At 38.3% G+C, this 20,285-nt stretch overlaps 1 pseudogene; it reads right to left on the reverse strand.

Moving 5' to 3' along the window:
* Positions 1-120: 120 nt before the first annotated feature.
* LOC125342371 overlaps positions 121-20,285 on the reverse strand; it is a 52,507-nt pseudogene continuing 32,342 nt past the window's right edge.

Here is a 20,285-nt window from a genome sequence, read left to right on the forward strand (position 1 = left end):
AGTAAGAGTCACTTATTCATTGAATTAATTCCAACAATATAAACTAATATCTGATGGAAAAAGGAAATGAAGATTTAGTCTTAACCTTCTTTATAATTAATCATATATGTAAGTTTAATCTTAAGAGGGCTTATTTCTCCCAATATGTGTTTTTTCCCTAAATCCATACAGAACATTTCTATCTGGCCTTAACAAGATGATGTAGCACTTGGGGGCAAAGATGCAGGCCAGGAGCCCTGCACTGGAAGCCAAGATTGAGAAGACCTCCACAGCCACCATGGCCTTTCCCTTGGCACTGTGGTAGACAGGCAGGAAGGTGAGCCACACACTGCAGAACACCAGCATGCTGAAGGTGAGGAACTTGGCTTCATTGAAGGTGTCGGGCAAGTTCCTGGCCAGGAAAGCCACAGTGAAGCTGGCCAGGGCCAGGAAAACTAGGTTTCCTAAGACACAGTAGAAGGCAGTGAGGGAGCCCTTGTTACACAGGATGATGATGTGACCATGTTCTGAGTGTACATCTGTATCAATAAAGGGAGGAGAAGTCCCTAGTCAGAGTACACAGAGAGTCACCTGAATCAGAGTACAGATGGGAATGATGAAGTTAGGAGCCCCCGCCACCAGCAACGACCTCATCCTTCTCCCTGGAAAAGTGACCTTGAAGGCCAGAACCACAGTTACTGTTTTGGCCAACACAGCAGAAACAGACACAGTGAATGCAACTCCAAATATGGTTTGCTGTAGAATGCAGGTGACTATGTTGGGATGGCCAATAAACAGCAAGGGACAGAGAAAACAGAAGATGAGGGAGATGAGCAGGATGTAGCTGAGACCTTGATTATTAGCCTTGACAACAGGAGTGTTGTGATGTTTCACAAAGATCCCAAGAACAACTGCTGTGAGTGTAGATAAACCAAGAGCCATGCAGGCCAAGGCCATCCCCAGGGGCTCCCCATAAGCCAGGAAAGTTGCATCTCTTTGTAGGCACTGGTTTCTCAGTGTGTTGGTATACTGATGATCTCGGCACTTTACACACTGCTCCATGTCTGGTGAGGATGTCAAATAACTATTATTCCCTTTACATTACTCAAAAGGATATTAGGAAATCCATAAATGGTGAGAATTCTAATATGTCAGTACTTAGTAGCAGAAAAGTAAATATGACAAGACATTTTCAGTATTATTTTATGTCTTCATCATATTCTCAAACACATTCCACATTCTCTTTTTTACCCATAGTGAGTCACACATATTATTTAATTGCTATGTATAATAACCTAACTGTAAATTTTGCACCTCTTCATGCTGCCAGTTATTCTCAGCCTTATGTGCTCTAGTCAGACCCCAAATCCAAAGCTGACATTTCCCTGTGTGTCTTTCTACAGCCCAAGTAGAAGCCATGTATCCCTTCCTTGCAATGGTTATGTTTGTCTTGCCTATTTACCTGTAAAGGGTTGGTCAACAGAAAATTAAAAAGTATTTTCAAGCTCTAAAGGCATGTTGCACACAATCCTTGTGCTTTTTACACAACACTCAACCTGTAGTACTTTTTGTGATGCAAGAATTTTTCTTGTCAGTAGGAATAAAGATGTGCACAATTTCTACTTTTTTGCTAAATTATTTTTGAAGAAAATGGAGACCTCATCTTCTTTTTTTTTTTTGGTTGTTGTTGGATGTGGGGCTTGAACTCTAGGCCTGGCCACTGTACCTGAACTCTTCAGCTCAAGGGTAGTGCTCTACTAGTTTGAAGAACAGCACTACTTCTAGTTTTCTGTTGGTTAATTGGAGATAAGAATCTCATGACTTTCCTGACCCGGCTGTCATTGAACCATGATCTTCAGGTCTCAGCCTCCTGATTAGCTAGGATGACAAGCGTAAGCCACGAGGATGGGTTTGGAGACCTTATTTTCAAAAAGGCTTTTCTCTTAATATGATAGATGTTAAACTTACATTAGTGGTTGCTTAAATACAACAGAGTGGAAAAAATCCTACATGTAATTCAGAACCCATAATATTCTTTTTCAAGGAACAGTATCAGTAATATTTGTTTACAATGAAAGTGCTAAGTGAAGCAGAAAAACCATAATGCTGAAATCCTAATACAGTGTTTTGCACTGCATGGATTTGGGGACACTAGGAGAGAGTATGAATTTCTTCAAGTCAAGAACTTACCTGTCCCATTAGCCATCTCATTTTCTGAGCAAGGGGTGCAATCAAAGCAACAGGCAGCCTTTCCCTCCTGAGGAGATTTCCTGAATCCAGGACTACAACTCTCACTGCACACAGAGTGAGGAGGCTGAGGAAAATCAGATACATGCCAATATCTGTTCAGACTTTTCTCTGACACTTCAACCATTTTTATCATGTTAATGAAAATGATTATTAAGCATAGTATTTTATGCACATACATGTGGTCAGTGAATTGAATGCTGTTATGGATTCCACATCATACCACAAAAGGTTTATATTCTATAACCTTGATTTCTATGTAGCCTGTTGAAGTATTGAGATTTGTGAGACCTTTAAAAATTGAAGATCATTGGTGAGAAAGTAAGTCCTAGTGGCTGGATCTATGGTGTTTACTTGAACTCATGTCATTATTTGTTATCTCCAGCTCATTTGTACTAATGAGGAGTAAGGATGAAGAATCCTCTTTGAAGCTTTAAAAGTATGCTGCAAGATAATCCACAGGCTTCCCCATTTTATGGTTATTGAACCCCAGGCCCATCATATCCTCTTCTTATTTATCCAGTGGCCATGTCGTGAGAAATGTTGTCTTTGTTCAGGCTCCTTTAACTATTCTTCTCACCAAAGATGCATAAATAGCAAGGAAATAATCATTGAATGGAACTTTAACAATATGGGGCAAAACAAACCTTTAAAATGCAAGAATTGTTTGCTCCAATACTTTGTCAGAGAATAGAAACCTGGTAAGAAAATGCAGTTGATATTTTAAGATAGCATTTTCAATAAATATTTAGAAATAACCTGTTAACTTTTTTTTTGAGCTCATCCTGGGGCTTGACCTCAGTCTGGGCTCTGCCTTTGAGGCCCCCCCCCCCAAGATTAGCATTCTACCACTTGAGCCAAATCTCCATTTGAGTTTCTTTGTAGTTAATTGAGATAGTAATCCCACAGATTTTTCTACCCAGTTTAGCTCTAAACTGACCTGTAATCTTGGATGAGAGGCTTTCAGCCTCCTGAGAATATAGGATTAGAAACATGAGCCACCAGTACCCAGCCCAATTATATTATTCTGCCACTTTCCTATCCAACAGTCAGTCAATACAATTCTTAATTTGGAAATATTCAAATGTACAACACTTGGTTGTTAATAAGCACATAGTGTGTAAATATTTTTGGTGTGTATGCCCAGAACTAAGTCTTAAAGTGGGAGCTGTGGCTATATATCTGAGGTTTATTGCTTAAGGTTACTAAGGTAATGCTTTATGCACAGCTCTACTTCCAGCATTATTGATGGTTAATTGAAGATTAGTCTTACAGGCTTTCCTTCTAGGATTGATTTGAAAACATGATATTCAGATATCAGATAACTAAATAGCTATATTACAGGAGTAGTTGTTGGCACCAAGCCAGGTATAAATTTTAATGGTGGATTTTGCTTACTTATAGGTCCAACCCACCTCTGTACTTTCTATGGCCCATTCTACCATATTTTCAGATAAAGAAAGTTGATGGCCATTTGGAGTATATGGAGAAAACTTTCCTACTTTTATTTCAAGTTCAAGACCTTCTGGAAAGTTCCAAATGTTCACAATGTCATACTCTGCCTCCAGATTCCTTTTGTCATGTAAAATCACTTGATCTCCAGCATGATTGTGAAATTGGATGTTCTTCAGAAAAGGATGCAGCTAAAAGAAATACATTGGATTGTGGTAAAGTACATCCCAGAGTTAAGAAGGAAAACCTGAACTAAGAATGTTTCTGATTGCCTTAAATTTCAGATTCAGAATTCAAGAACAGAAGAGACACATAATGAAGTATCCCAGAAGAAAATTTAGAGGGGAATAAAATTAATCTTTCAGGATTCTGATCACTCAGCAAAGAAATAGAATGCCTCTTTTCAAGAGGAACCAATTCCATTTAAATAGTCATGAGTAAGAAAATTGTCATTAGACTAGCTGCAGTTTTCCACACCCACTAATTTTGCAAATGTCTATAGTTCAAGCTTGGTAAAATTTTAATATGTAAAGTAAGACAAAATTTGATCACTTATGAAAACATATGCCCATGAATGAGTTCATTATTTGCAATTACTTAAGTAATGCAGAAGGAAATGGTGATTTTTACAGCTTTCAGAACATTAGCTAGTAGCATGCTGAGATTATTTGTAACTAAAAGGATCCTTAGAAACATGGAATACATCTTGTCCTTGTTCCTGGCATGGTTTTCCTGAAGATTACATGAATACATGTGTAGAGAATCTTAAGGACATTTGAAGAAGTATGGTTTTGTGGATTTTGGAAAAATACCTGAAATATTTAATACCATACATACAGTAAGAGACATCTCTACAGAGTGACTTTCTTCTTGGCGTGTACCATTCAACACAGAAGGCCTTACCTGTGCAGGGGAAGGTAGTGCCCCTTTTCTATTTCCCATGGCTTGTATTTCTGTTTGATGAAGAAGCATCTCATGGAGAGCCTGGGCCACAGCATACACAGCATTGTATATATCATAACTGTCTGCAGACATAATCATGTCAAAATTGTGCCCAGGCAACCAATCCAAGGAAGCATCATGAAGACAGTTCTCCCACGTTACACAGTCAGATTCAGGATCTGAGCAATTAAAATAGATTAACCACAGCCTAGCAAGGAAAAAGTCTTCTGGGTATTTGGAAGGGTTAACTTCCTTGACAAAATTTGTGAATCCAGGAATCTCTGTGTGATGGTGTGATAAAATGAGAGGTACATGGATTGAACTTAGAATGAAATATTTTCCCATGGTTAAATTCCACTGTGAATTCATGATAAAAACTTTGCCTTTTATTAAATATTTCTCAACACACACCATGAAATATAGTAGGAATTCATTATCAGCATATATGATGAAAACATTTGTTGAAGATTTATTAATCTGGTTATATTGTGCCATAATTTTGAAAATATTTGAGATGGCATAGTTTGAGAATGCTAGCTCAATAGCTATACAAACTCTATTCTTGGCCATCGCTTCTTTCAATGCAGGAAGAATCCACAAACCATTCTCATCTTGTAAGGTTATCATTCCCACCCAATTCCAGCTGAAGTGAAGCAGTAATAAGACCATGGCACTGACTATTGATGTGTCTTTTGGGGCCATCTGATAGAGACCAGGAAACTTGTTATTGTTGCTAATGGCATGATCAAAAGGTCCAGAAGTAAGCTAAATAGAATGAAAATAGGACCGTGTGTGAATGAGAAGGTTCCCAGCTATCACAATCCCAGTCGTGATGTATGTTATTTGACTATGTGAAGTAGGTGGATGATAGTTTTTCCTTTTACTTTAAGAATTTTCTTTAATTTTTAAATTATTGTACAATAGATCAATTTGTTTCTTGAATTCCTTTTGATCTCTTAAACTGTTTTTATCAACTCCTGTCAACTATATCCACTCCACATATTCTTAGAATTTCATAGTTCTATTTTTACATGTATACATTGAATATTATGTGGTATTTGCCCACCCATGTACTCCCTAGTCCTGTACCACTTTCCAGATTCCCATAACTCTCATTTCCTCCTCACCCTTGAGAAGGTATGCTTCATGTTCTAATGTTCATTTTTTATACTGTGTATTTTTCAGAGAGGTTACACCATGAAATTCTACCCCAACATGTATTCTAATTTAGTCAACTTGATCATGCATATATGTACATGGGTATGTGTATGTTCATATCTTTTTAATACTTCAAGTTTCTATTTTAGACCTAATATCACATATGAGAGAACATATATCTTTTTCCTTTTTGAGTCTGATGTATTTCATTCAATATATCTTACACATGAGTGTGTGTGTGTGTGTGTGTGTGTGTGTGTGTGTGTGTGTACACCAGGGGCCAGGGGATATCAGGGCCTCATGCACTTCTTGGCTTTCTCCTTCAAAGCTAGCACTCTACCACTTGAATGACACATTACTTCCTACATTTTCCTGGTTAGAGATGTTTCCTGGGTTGCTAGGATTACAGATGTGAGCCACAAGCATCCAATTTAACATATGTTGGTACTTTAGAGTCATTATCCATTTCCTGATTTTTAAAAGTAAATGAACGATAATTTGTAAAACATCAAAAAATTTATGTCTGCTCTAACTTTTCCATTCCCTTTTACAAACCAATGAGACTATACATATTCCTTTATGTTTGAATACTTACTCTTTTATATGACAAAATTGGATAGGTTCACAAATCTAGTCTTTTAAAATATTCTCTTCTAATGTCTCAAGAGGCATGAAATTAGACATTTTTAATATCCCCCACTCCTCCACTCTTACCTGGGGAAACTTGTACAGGTCTAACAGTGTCCCAATCTGGGAGGATATTTCTCTTGAAGTTCCTGTAAGTACTGCTATAGACTTCCTCTGTCTCATACAATTATAGTTTGGAATCTTTTGTTTCCCAAACAAGCAAATGAAGGGATTTTTAAATGCTGTCCATATTCCATATTGAATATCATAGATATCAAATCCCAGAGTCAAATTATGTAAAAGATCAGGGTTTTTGTTGATCTCTTCAATAGCAAAAGCAAAGGCCAAAATTAACTTGTAATTCTTGAAACTAAACCTGCATAATGAACATAGAAATTCAGGTGGAGTGTTTCAAACTTGTGACTTTGATGTATTGAATGTTTGCTTCTCTGCCAATGAATGTGTTGAAACATTTTTCCAATTGGGATGGAATAATATGAGAGTAGAGTCTTGTGCTTTTATTTAGGATTATGTAAGGACATGGAAGCAGTTTGAAATAAATCACATTTCTAAATTTAGTTAAGCTGAGAGTGAGCTGGGTTTATTTCCACTACCACATATATAGAACACAGCAAAAATTTTCCATTAAACCCTGTGTTGGATTTCATGAGACACAAAATGTTCTGTTGCCTTCACCTTGGGTAACTATCTCCACCTGTGTGAAAATTCTTGCGTTTCAAATCACCAAGTTCATTTATTTTTTCATTTTCATTTATTTATTATTGTGATACACAGAGGAGTTAGTTTCATATGTAAGGCACTGTGTACAATTCTTATCCAACATTTTACCTCATTCCTCATTTTCCCCCCATCTTCCCTCTTCCCAGTTTCCCTCCCCCATGAGTTGTACAGTTGGTACCATATAATTTTATAAGTATTGCTGTTTCATTGATTTGTCTTTTTATCTTTTGTCTCTTGATTTTGGTATTCCACTTCCCTTCCCTACTTCCAATAAACATATATAATATCCAGGGTACTAAAGTCAGTTACAGTGACTTCAGGGGTAAAACCATGGGAAATAAAGACAAAAGAATAATGACATAATTTCACATGGTATGTTGAAAATAACAACAATGATAGACCACTTGTTTCCATAACTTGAGTTCATTTCGTTTAGCATCATCTTATGTGTTCATATGGACATAGCTATTGAGCTACTGTAATCTTCTGCTAGGATTATCCTAGATGTGTACTAATTCCCAATAAGGGAGTCCATAGAATATGTTTCTTTGTGTCTGGCTCACTTCACTTAGTATGATTTTATCCAAATCTTTCCATTTCCTTACAAAAGGGGAATGTCATTCTTTCTGATAGAGGCATAGAATTCCATTGTGTATATGTATCACATTTTCTTGATCCAATCATCTACTGAGGTGGATCAAGTCACCCAGTTTATGATATTTCACCTTTGCTCATGGGCAAAACAATGAACAGCTCTTCTTGCAGTATGAACCAGAACAAAAGTGTAAATATCAAATGAGGGAATTTTATTTGATTTATGTAAAGAAATCAAAAGCAGTTATCTAACTCTAAGGCACTCATGTAAAGAAGACCCTCCAGCATGAGGGATGAGGAAAGAATTGGTGGGAAACTTTACATTGAAATTCACATTCCACAACTTCCATGGGAACTTGCACTAATTACCAATGTATTTAGATTGAAATACTGGAAAGGAAAGAACATAATGGAAGAAAGAGGATCAAAATACTTTTCATTCTCTTTTGTAATGTCTATGTGTGGATTAATTTCCAAAGAAAGTAATATAGTAAAATCAATGCAAATTATTCAAAGAAGGACACAAAGGAGGAAATAAGGAAATATAAATGGTTCATAAGCGACTAAAAGAATTCATAGAAATACAACAAAATGGGATTGGGAATGTGGCCTAATCATAGCGTGATTTCCTCATATACATGAAGCCCTGGGTTTGGTTCTTCAGCACCACATATATAGAAAAATCCAGAAGTGGCACTGTGGCTCAAGTGATAGAGTGCTAGTCTTGAGCAAAAAGAAGCCAACGACAGTGCTCAGGCCCCGAGTTTAAGCCAAAGGACTGGCAAAAAAAGAAATACAACAAAGTGGCAATTAAAGGAAGATTAATTATTGCAGGAAACAATCAGGCTATAGGGCAGAAAAATGAAGGACATAGAAGATAGTACCAAAAAGCTTCTAATACATTGAGATAATATGTGTATGAAAAGAAAGCAAACATGCACAAGGTAAATCATCAGCATAAGACTATTATCAGAATTCATGGCATCTACAAAGGGAAGCTAAATGAATATCACAAGATAGAGGTCCACTCCTTCCAAAAACATATGAAAGAAGACACAGATAAAGCAAAGAAGCAAAGAAATCCATATAAGACCAAAAAGAAAACATCAGGAAAGACATTGAAGACATCAAAAAAACATCAATTAGAATGGAAAGAAATAGAAAAGTAGAAAGTCTCAACAATGGAATGCATAACCTAGAAGACAGAATAGATAGAGGGGACAGTTTTCTAAAGAATCCAAGAAACAATGAGCTTGCAAGAACTTTATACCTCAATCAAATGACCTAGTATAAGGCTAGGTATTCAGGAAGGAATGAGTATACAATGGAAGAGATAGGAAACATTTAACATAATTCTAGCAGAGAAGTTCCTGACCATTTAAAAATATTGAGACATTCAAGTACAAGAGGCCATAGAAGTTCATACAGATCAAACCAGATCAAGCCAACTTGTAATTTCCACAGGATGAATAAAGACCAATCAAAGGATCTTTGAAGCTCGCAGAGTATAATAATTGATTAGTTAAGAAGGAAAAGCTATCAGAATAACTACAAATTTCTCATTTGAGACCATGAAAGCAAGTGTATGCCACAGCTTACAGGCAAACAACTAACGACCAAAAAATAACATACCTAGCAAACCACTCCTTCGTAACAGAGACAAATATAAAGCTATACAATAAGAAAAATGGAAAATTTCGCCACCAAATCATCAATGCAAAATATAGCTACAATGTCCTACATAGAGTAAATGAATAAGAACTGGATAGTGGCAGAGAGAAAGACCCTTAGTAGAGAGCTAGATTATTATGGTTAGCAAAGATGAGTAATGACCATCCAGTATGTGGATAACATGTAAGATTTTACCAAACACATCTCATCAATCAATATTAATGGATTTAATCCTCCAAATAAATGACACATTGAGTAATTGGGTGAAAATTCAAGACCTGTCTACAAGAGACCAATTTTGCCACAAACTTGATCATTCTCAAATGGAAAGCCTGGAATAAAATCTTTAGTGCAACTGGCACCCAAAAACCGAGTGGAGTATCAATTTAAATATCAGATGAAAGATTTCAAATTAAAACTAATGAAAATAAAGAAGGCCATTCTATACTAATAAATAGAACTCATGCTCAAGAGTGTATAACAATTCTAAATATGCAAAAAATATTGCAGATTTTGAAACCCATTGATCATTGGTGACATCAACACATCACTGTAAACACTGGATAGATCATCCAGGGGAAAACTGCAAAGAAACTTCAGACCAAAACAACTGCATTGACCAACTAGACATACCAGAAATCCAGTGAATATTTAACCTAGGAGCATCAGAATATACAGTCTTCTCAGAAGCTCAAAGAACATTCTGCAAAGTAGATCATACTTTAGGGGACAAAGTACACCTGTGCAAGTACAAAAATGTTGACATTATTCCTGGCATGCCGACAGATCACAGTCCAATAAAATTGGGGGTCAGAAGGCAGAGCTGTTACAGACAATTTTCTAAAATTTCTAAAAACATTGCAGAATGAGCAGAGGGTTACTGAAGAGATTAGAAGGGAAATTCATTTATGAAATTTAACAGAAATGAACATATAAAGCAACAGCTCATCTCAGGCACAACGGAAGCAGCACTCAGAAGAAAACTTATAGCTCTAAGTGCCTATAAAAACAAATTGGAGAAATCTCAAATCAGGTTAATGATGAACATTAAGCTTCTTGAACAACAGAAACAAGACAAACCCCATATGACTAGACAGAAAGAATAAAATTTCAAGCATAAGCAAACAAAATAGAGAAGAAAAATACCATGGAAATCATGAAGAAAACTGGTCCTTTGGAAAATGTAAGAGAATTTACAGATACTTAGTAAATCTGATCACAAAAAAAGAGGACAAACACATTATGGAAACAAGTGTTATATCAATGTTGTAATTATTTTCAACATGCCATGTGAAACCATACCCTTTTTTCCCTCTTGTATTTCCTTCCTGTGGTTTCACCCCTGCTATCAGTGTATCTGATCTTAGTACCCGGGATACTGTATATACATTTATAAGAAGTAGGGAAGGGAAAGAGAGTATCAAAATTGAGAGACAAACGATATAAAGGCAAACGATTCCCAAAGCAACACAAAACCATTTGGTATAAACCAACTGTACAACTCATGGGGGGGATAGGGGAAGAAATAGGGGGGAGGTGGAGGAAAATGAGGGAGGAGGTAACAAGTTGAACAAGAAATGTACTCACTGCCTTACATATGAAACTGTAACCCCTCCCTAATTCACTGTGACAATAAAGGGAAAAAATAAAACAGGAAAAAAGAAGAGAACACACTGAAAATTAGGGAAAGCCAAAAGTGGGAAAGCCAATACGGATTCTATCAAGAATTCAGGCCATTAGAAGGGAATGGTTTGTAAACTTGTATAACACATTTGAATATCTCAAGGAAGTTATAAAATTTCCAGAGAGTACTGATATACTGCAACTAACAAAAGAGTTTGGAAGTGACTAAATAGGCCTATAACAAGTAATGAAATGGAAATGGCAGTATGCATCCTCCTATTAAAGAGAAGACCGACTCAATGGATGTATTACTGAGTTCCATAAGGCCTTCAAAGAGAACTTATTCCAATATTCCTTAAACTATTCAATGAATACAAAATGGTAACATTGTTACCAAACTCATTCTTTGAAGTCAGCGGAACACACATCCCCAAACCAGATATAGACACATTTCTTAGATGAACATCAGTGCAATCCTTCTCAATAAAACTCTGGCCATGGGGCTGGGGATATGGCCTAGTGGCTAGAGTGCCTGCCTCGTATTCATGAGGCCCTGGGTTCAATTCCCCAGCACCACATATACAGAAAATGGCCAGAAGTGGCGCTGTGGCTCAAGTGGCAGAGTGCTAGCCTTGAGCAAAAAGAAGCCAGGGACAGTGCTCAGGCCCTGAGTCCAAGCCCCAGGACTGGCCAAAACAAAAAAAAAATACACTAGAATCAAATAGTATGCATTCCAGGGATTCAAAGTCCACTAAGTCAGCAAAGTCTATGATATACATATCTTCAGTTAACCAACCAAATGCCTGAAATGGAGGTGTGGCTCAAGTGGTGAGCATCATCCTTGGCAGGAAAGAGAAAAGAAGAGTGCAAATCATTCCAAGTAGTGATGATTTATACCTGCAATCCTAGCTAATTCATGAAGCTAAAATGCATAGAAGGAATTGGAGATATGGGAGAGAATAAAGAATGTGGGAGAAATTATAAAAATGGTTATAGAGTGAATGAGTAAAATTAAAGTTTGTTATATGCAGGGTGAAACTGCAATAAGTGTAATATTGCTTAGAAAATGGGAAAAAACTGGAAACATCCGTGGGTATAGAACTGAGTCTGATGAATTCTGATGTCTAATTGTATTGCTCCACTTCTCTACAAGAAAGACTTCAGGAATAAATATTGCCATCCAGTCAATACCATGCATAACATATTACTAACCTAGTTGATACTTCTCTTCTTATCTATGACAGTGGTCAGCTGAAACTATAATACCTAATGTGTCTATATTAGCACAGTAACCAAAGTACTCAAACTTGGTTCTTTTGGAAATGAGGAGAAGGAAAATGAGCTAAGTCTGGGTAAATATTGGAGAATAAGGAAAACAAGCCAAGCTAGGCACTGGTGCTTCATGCCTTTAGTTTTGGCTTCTTAGGAGGCTGAGATTGGAGGTCATGTTTTGAAGCTATCTTGAGCATAGCAACCAAAAATTTCCAGGTGTGGAACTGGGGTTCAAAGTGCAGAAGTACAGCCTGTAGCAAAAGAGGTCGCACACAATTTCCTGAGTTCCCAAGACAAGAACAACAGAAAAAAAGCAATCACGCTAGTGTAAAAAAGATAAGGATATCTATCTTGTATAGCTAGGAAGAGTGTAATTTCTACCCCTATCATCTCTGATCCCATCTGAGGCTACAGACCTGTCATATGAACATTTGATAAGGAGTGTACATGGTAGAGACAATGATATTTTATTAAAGTAGGTATGAAAATGGCTATATTTTCTTGGAGTTCTCTTTTTTAACAGCCATTTATTAGTAAGACCCTCTTCTATTGGACTGCTAGTAAGACTAATAGCCAAGGATATGCATGTGCAATAGTAAAGCAGACCTCATCTTGGGCAGATGAAATTCTCTCCTACAGTATCTTTGATAATGCTGACCTTCTTGGTTACACTTGGAATGTGGAGCATATGTACCAGGAAATAATGGCACAGTGCTTAATTTGAACTAGTAACTGTCTAAAGTGTGAGGGAGACTGACACACACTGTGTGTGTGTGTGTGTGTGTGTGTGTGTGTGTGTGTCCAAGAAAATCAGATTTCTTTCTCACTAGCAGGTCAAAATTTCCTCAACAGTAGATAGAAGATACAGTAGTGTAATTGAGCTGATTCTGGTCTAATAAGAATGGGTTGTCAGGGTAGAGAAGACAGAGAGTACTCATCTGTGCACCTTGAATTTCCTCAGCCATTGTCTTTCTTTAGAACAATAAAGTAAATGGAAATGAATTAATGAGTTACTTACGGCTTGCGTTCTTCATGCCCAGAAGCATAATGGTTACTGTCATCTATTCCCAAAGTGTAGAGAGGGAAAAACCCAGCAATCATGGCATCTCCATCCATGTGTGCTCGGTGCTTCATTGTAGAAAAGCAGGTAGGGCCAGCTAAGGACTGGACGAGGAGGGGAAGCTGGAGTAGAAGGAATGTGAAAGTCAAAAGGCTCATCCCTGAAGCATCTGCCAAGTTGAAATCCTGGCTGTAATTGAGGCCCACAGTTTCAGGTATATATTCATGTATCTTCATATATGTGCATAGGTGTGTTTTGTTGAGAAAGATGTGGACTACAGCCCACCTTTCATGTAAACTTCTTGTTAATCCCCAGGAAGAATCAAACCCTTCCTTTGGGTTCTGCACCTGAGGCCTTGCATCCACAAGGAAAACATGTTTTCAGATTCTTCTTCATCCCAAGTGCTATGACTTCCTCCAAGATCACAGATAGTGAGGCCCTAGGGATGAAGTAAACTTTGATACATTTGGTCCAACACCTGTGTCAAGAAACTTATTTTCATGAAATCCATTTGGGATGATGCAAATGGATTACATCAGAGGATGTCAAGTTATGCCAATGATGAAATGGATGGAAAAAGTATGCCATGATGGGATATCCACCAAAGTTCTTAGGGCATTACCCTCTGTGGGTCAGTTCACAAACTAAATGTTTAGAATAGTCACAGAACATTGCTGGTTGATCCAGGCAGGTTTTCACACAGAGTTCTAAAAAGGAACTTGGTTACTATTCCCTTGGAAGCAATGAACCAGCAGCATCTCATTGAGGTCTCTACATGGAATTTGTGTCTAATATAGTTTTACAAGTTCACGGCTCAAAATATGATAAAAAATCGTCCATTAGCCTCAATAAGACAAGGTAATTGCTGAAATTGAGTTTCACATTTGCATTTTTTAACCTGTCCTGGGGCCTGAACTCAGGGTGTTAGCACTATTCCTTCTTTTTGCTCAAGGCTAGCACTCTACCACTTGAGCTACAGCACCACTTCTGGCCTTTTTCTGTGTATGTGGTACTGAGATATTGAATCCAGGTCTTCATGCATGCTAGGCACGCACTTTACCAGTAAGCCACACTCCCAGCCCTCACATTTGTATTCACTTTCACCTTCATACAGGTAATTTTTACTAACCATGCTAACTTAGGTCAAGATACTTTTTTCAAAGTCTCCTCATCTGAGGACATGTGGTAAGAGAGGAAATCCTTCTCTATCACAAGCTTATGTCAAAATCAAAATCAAGTGTATGTTTTCTCTCCCGAGACAGCTGGCAGCGAAGAGGGAATCCTGACTGAGGGGGCAAGGACTAAAGAAAAAGAAAGATAGATAAGAGAAAAAAGACAAGAGACAAAAGATGGGCTTCAGGAGGTCTGCATCTCGAGATTGTACCTCAAGACTGCAGCAGCGTTTATTCTTAACTTCCAGCTTATATGCAGTTTTGGAACCAGGGAATAGCATAAGGTTGCTAAAATTAAAAAACACAAAGAGGTTTTGAAGTTTGCAACATTTGATTACAGTAAACACAGGATGAGGTTGATTAACATAGGAATGTACTCCAGCGGACATAGCAAGGCGGACATAGCAAAGGACATAGCAAAGCAATTCCGGATAGTGGCTGTAAACAAACGTCCTTGCATCTAGTATATCCTGGTGATAACAGCACAAGCAGAGGTCAGAATGAATTTAGCTGCAAGTTTGGCCCCGGACATTTTCCCCGTCTTTGTTTAAAGAAGCAAACCCGCCTGTCTTAGGTGGGGTGGGTCACTTAGCCTGCCTTACCCGGGATCTTCTTCAGAGCAATGCTGAAGGCCCTTGCCTTAGGTCTGTCAAGCTGGCCCCCCCCCTCAAACCTGTCTCTGGCTGCAGTTCACTTGGAGCTTGACCTTATGCAGCTGACTGGCTAAACGCATGAAAGAGTTTTGCAATATGCGTACAGTGCAAGGAAGGAATAGGAAAGCCATCAGCAAAAGTATCCCTGGGCTGAGCAATGTCATTAGCAGCCCCTTAACATTAGTCAAGGAAGGGATATACTGTTGAGGTTGTTCAAACAGTTTTATTGCTGTTTCTGCCACTTTGGAGTCCAGAGGCAGAGCTTGCTCTGGTCCAGCTATTTGCCTATGGAGTTGAAAGAGATCTAAGGACAAATTATTATGGTGCCAAATACCATTTAGATGTGCTACGACTTGTTCCCAAGGATAGCTCGACCCATTATATTTATGGAGGGTCACACAAATAAAGTCAAACCCAGCATGACAGCGCACCTGTTGCAAAGTTTGTAAAGCACGGATTTGTTCTCCCAGAGACAACACAGATTCATACAATGCTTCTAATTTTGTTCTATCTTATCATCAATCCTGCCTTGAAAGTGCAGGGCTTGCGTAGTATTATAAGCTAGCTGATTAACATAGTGAGCTGTCTGCACACTTTGTGTTAAAGCCACAGTAGCTGCTGCAGCAGAGTCAGCTAAGGAAATAAAGGCTACAATGCCTGCTATTAATAGCCCTACAAATCGTCTAGGGCACATGAGCTCTTTTATTTTTTTTTTTATTTTAGAATACCCTTTGTATTCTTTTTTTAAAATTTAATTAATTAATTAATTAATTTATTTTTTGGCCAGTCCTGGGCCTTGGACTCAGGGCCTGAGCACTGTCCCTGGCTTCTTCCAGCTCAAGGCTAGCACTCTGCCACTTGAGCCACAGCGCCGCTTCTGGCCGTTTTCTGTATATGTGGTGCTGGGGACTCGAACCTAGGGCCTCGTGTATCCGAGGCAGGCACTCTTGCCACTAGGCTATCTCCCCAGCCCTAATTTATTTATTAATTGAACACAAATTTTTTGACAAGGTGTTGTGCAAAAAGGGTACAGTTACACAGCAGGGCAGTGTGTACATTTCTTGTGATATCTTACGCCCTGTTTTTCTATGCCTTCTCTAGGTCAGGTAGACATATATACAATATACAATGTATCAAGAACATATACAGTAGCCACGTGGCCCCGCCCAAGAAAGTTCACCTAGGGCTTTAAATGCAATGTCGATATTAGACCATATGTCGACAGTAGTCTTATATGAATGTACATACATAGCTTTTGAGCTATTGTATTCCCGAGAGGTCAAGTTTTGACTTTTATATGTTGAGTAATTGTTTGGTTTTAGTTACATACTGTTGGTTCACTGCCCCAATCCTGTGGGGAATACTATTTGACAAGCAGTTTTTGGTTTCACAGACTTGGTCTCTACTGTCTTTCCGTCTTCCTTTGTTAACAGTCATATATCAGAGTTTTCTGCATATGGCTGCCCAGTTTTCCCAGCACACTAGTTGAAGAGGCTCTGTTTATTCCATTGTATGTCTTTAGCTCCTTTGTCAAATATCAGCTGGCTGTAAGAGTGCGGTTTTATTTCTGGATCTTCAATTCTAATCCATTGGTCTTCCGATCTGTTTTTATACCAATACCATGCTGTTTTTGTTATGATGGCCTTGTAGTAGAGCTGAAGTCTGGTATTGTGATACCTCCTGCACTGCTTTTTTTTTTTGCCTAGAATTGCTTTGGCTATTCTAGGTTTTTTGCTGTTCCATATGAATTTATGGGTTGCTTTCTCTATTTCAGTGAAGAATGTAGCTGGGATCTTGATGGGGATTGCATTGAATTTGTATAACAATTTGGGCAATGTGGCCATTTTCACTATATTGATTTTGCCTACCCATGAGCATGGGAGGTCTTTCCATCTCCTTGTGTCTTCTTTGATTTTCCTTTTTAGATTTTTATAGTTCTCATTAATTAGGTCCGTCACGTCTTTGGTTAGGTTGGTCCCTAGGTACCTTATTCTTTTTTTTTTTTTGGCTACTGTAAATGGAATTATTTCCATAATTTTCTTTTCTGCTTGTACATTGCTGGTGTACAGAAAAGCTGCTGACTTTTGTGGATTGATTTTGTATCATGCTACTTTGCCAAAATGGTTTATTAGGTGTAGGAGTTTGGGGACTGAGTTTTTTGGGTCCTTCAGATATAAGATCATGTCATCTGTGAACAGGGATAGCTTAATTTCTTCCTTGCCAATGTGGATCCCTTTGCTGTCCTCTTCTTGCCTTATTGCTATGGCTAGGGATTCCAGCACTATGTTGAAAAGAAGTGGGGAGAGTGGGCATCCTTGTCTTGTTCCTGAATTTAGGGGGAATGATTTAAGTTTCTCTCCATTTAATATGATATTAGCAGTTGGTCTGTTGTATATGGCTTTTATTGTTTTGAGGAATGTTCTACCTATTCCTGTTCTCTCCAAAGCTTTTAATAGGTATGGATGTTGTATTTTGCCAAAGGCTTTTTGGGCATTGACTGAGATAATGTAATTTTTAATTTTAAATCTCTTTATGTGGTGAATTACGTTGATTGATTTATGGATGTTGAACCATCCTTGTGACTGTGGGATGAAGCCTACTTGGTCATGATGTATGATTTTCTTGATCAGTTTCTGGATCCTGTTGGTTAATATTTTATTGAAGAGCTTTGCGTCTGTGTTCATTAGTGATATTGATCTGTAGTTCTCTTTTTTTGTTGGGTCTTTGCCTGGTTTTGGAATGAGTATGATATTAGCTTCGTAGAATGAGTTTGGGATTTCTCCCTCTGTTTCTATTTCGCGGAAGAGTTTGAGGAGTATTGGTATTAGCTTATCACTAAAGGTTTTGTAGAATTCGTTGGTGAATCCATCTGGGCCTGGGCTTTCTTTGTTGGGAGATTCATGATTACCTCCTGTATCTCACTGTAAGTTATTGGTTTATTTAGTTGATTTATTTATTCTTGGTTCAGTTTGGGCAGTTTGTACTTCTCTAAGAATTGATCCATTTCTGTAAAATAATTGTTTTTTGCTGAGTAGAGGTTTTGGAAATAGCTCCTTATGATTGTTTGAATATCATGTGTACTTGTTGTAATTTTTCCTGTGGAGTCCTTGATTTTACGTATATGAGTCTCTTCTCTTCTTTTTTTTTTTTTTGTAAGTCTTTCGAGGGGTCTGTCAATTTTATTTATTTTCTCAAAGAACCAGCTTTTAGTCTTATTTATTTGTTGAATGTTCTTTCTATTTTCAACCAGATTTATCTCTTCTTTAATCTTTGTGACCTCTCCCCTCCTAGTCGTTTCTTGTTTCTCCAGTTGTTTTAGTTTCATCATGAGGTTATTCACCTGCTCTGCTTCCATTCTTTTAATGTGAGTGCTGAGGGCAATGATCTTTCCCCTCAGTACTGCCTTAGCTGTGTCCCATAGGTTTCTTTGTGATGTGTTTTCTTTGTCATTGTGGCTTATGAATTCGTTGATTTCATTTTTAATTTGGTCTGTGGCCCAAGTGTTGGATAGCAGTGTGAGATTTAGTCTCCAAGAGTGTGTATAGCCTCTGTAGTATCCTTTGTTGTTGAGGGTTACCTTTAATCCACTGTGATCAGATATAATACATGGGATGACGTCAATACTTTTGTATTTGCTGAGGTTCTTTTTGTGGGCTATGATGTGGTCTATTTTGGAATATGATCCATGGGCTGCTGAAAAGAAGGTGTATTGGGTCTCTGTAGGGTGGAAGATTCTGTATAGGTCTGTCAGATCCATTTGGGATATGGTGTTACTTAGGTCCTCAGCTCCCTTGCTAATCCTCTGGGTGTTGGATCTGTCTCTTTGAGAGAGTGGGGTGTTAAGATCACCCACTATGATTGTGTTTGCGTCTATCTTGTTCTGTAATTCTGTGAGAATTTGCTTGACATATGTGGGGCCTCTTTTGTTCGGTGAATATACATTTATCACAGTGCTGTCTTGATTCTGGATTTTTCCTTGTATTAATATGTAGTGTCTTTCTTTGTCTTTTTGAGTTGATTTTAATGAGAAGTCCAGCTTGTCTGAGATCAGGATGGCTACACCTGCCATTTTGGTAGCTGCATTTTCTTGGTAGATCTTGCTCCATCCTTTCATTCGGAACCTGTTTTTGTCTCTTTCTGTAAGGTGGGTCTCTTGTAGGCAGCAGATGTCAACTTTTTGTTTGCAGATCCATCCTGCCAGTCTGCTCCTCTTTATTGGAGAGTTTAAACCATTTATATTTAAAGAAATCAAGGAAAAGGGTGTTTTTTCTCCTTCCATTTTCTTGTTGGGCTGTTTTTTCCTCTTTTTTTTCCCCTTGTCTTTAGTGAGCTGTTCTTTCTGTTGGACTTTGGCTATTGTAGTTTCTTTCTGTTTCTGTCTGTGTGTCTTGTACGATCTCTGTTGGGTGGGGCTCCACTCTTTGAATTCGCTGTAGGGCTGGTTTTTTATTCACATACTCCTTTAGCTCCTCTTTGGTGTGGAAAGATCTGGTTTTCCCTTCGAATGTGAACTCTAATTTCGCTGGATATTTGATCCGATGTTGGATAGTTTTAGCCTGAAGTACTTGGATGGTGTTCTTCCACTCACTTCGTGCTTGGTAAGTTTGTGTGGATAGGTCAGCTGTTATTCGAATTCTCTTCCCATTGTAGACAATTTCTTTCTTCGCTTTGGCTGAATTCAGAATTTGCTCTTTAATCTTGAGGTCTGAAGTCTTGGATATTATGTGCCTTGGGATGGCTTTTCTGGGGTCTGGTCTGCCAGGTGTCCTATAGGCTTCGGTTACCTGGATGGGGTCCCCTGTGAGATTGGGGAAGTTTTTTTTTTTGGCCAGTCCTGGAGCTTTGGACTCAGGGCCTGAGCACTGTCCCTGGCTTCTTTTTGCTCAAGGCTAGCACTCTGCCACTTGAGCCACAGCGCCACTTCTGGCCGTTTTCCGTATATGTGGTGCTGGGGAATCGAACTTAGGGCCTCATGTATACAAGGCAAGCACTCTTGCCACTAGGCCATATCCCCAGCCCTGGGGAAGTTTTTTTTTGCAATAACTTTATTGAGAACATGTTTAAGCCCCCCTGCTCTGGTATTTGGCTCCTTCT

The sequence above is a fragment of the Perognathus longimembris genome, chromosome 26 (assembly GCF_023159225.1).
Source record: "Perognathus longimembris pacificus isolate PPM17 chromosome 26, ASM2315922v1, whole genome shotgun sequence".
Taxonomy (NCBI): domain Eukaryota; kingdom Metazoa; phylum Chordata; class Mammalia; order Rodentia; family Heteromyidae; genus Perognathus; species Perognathus longimembris.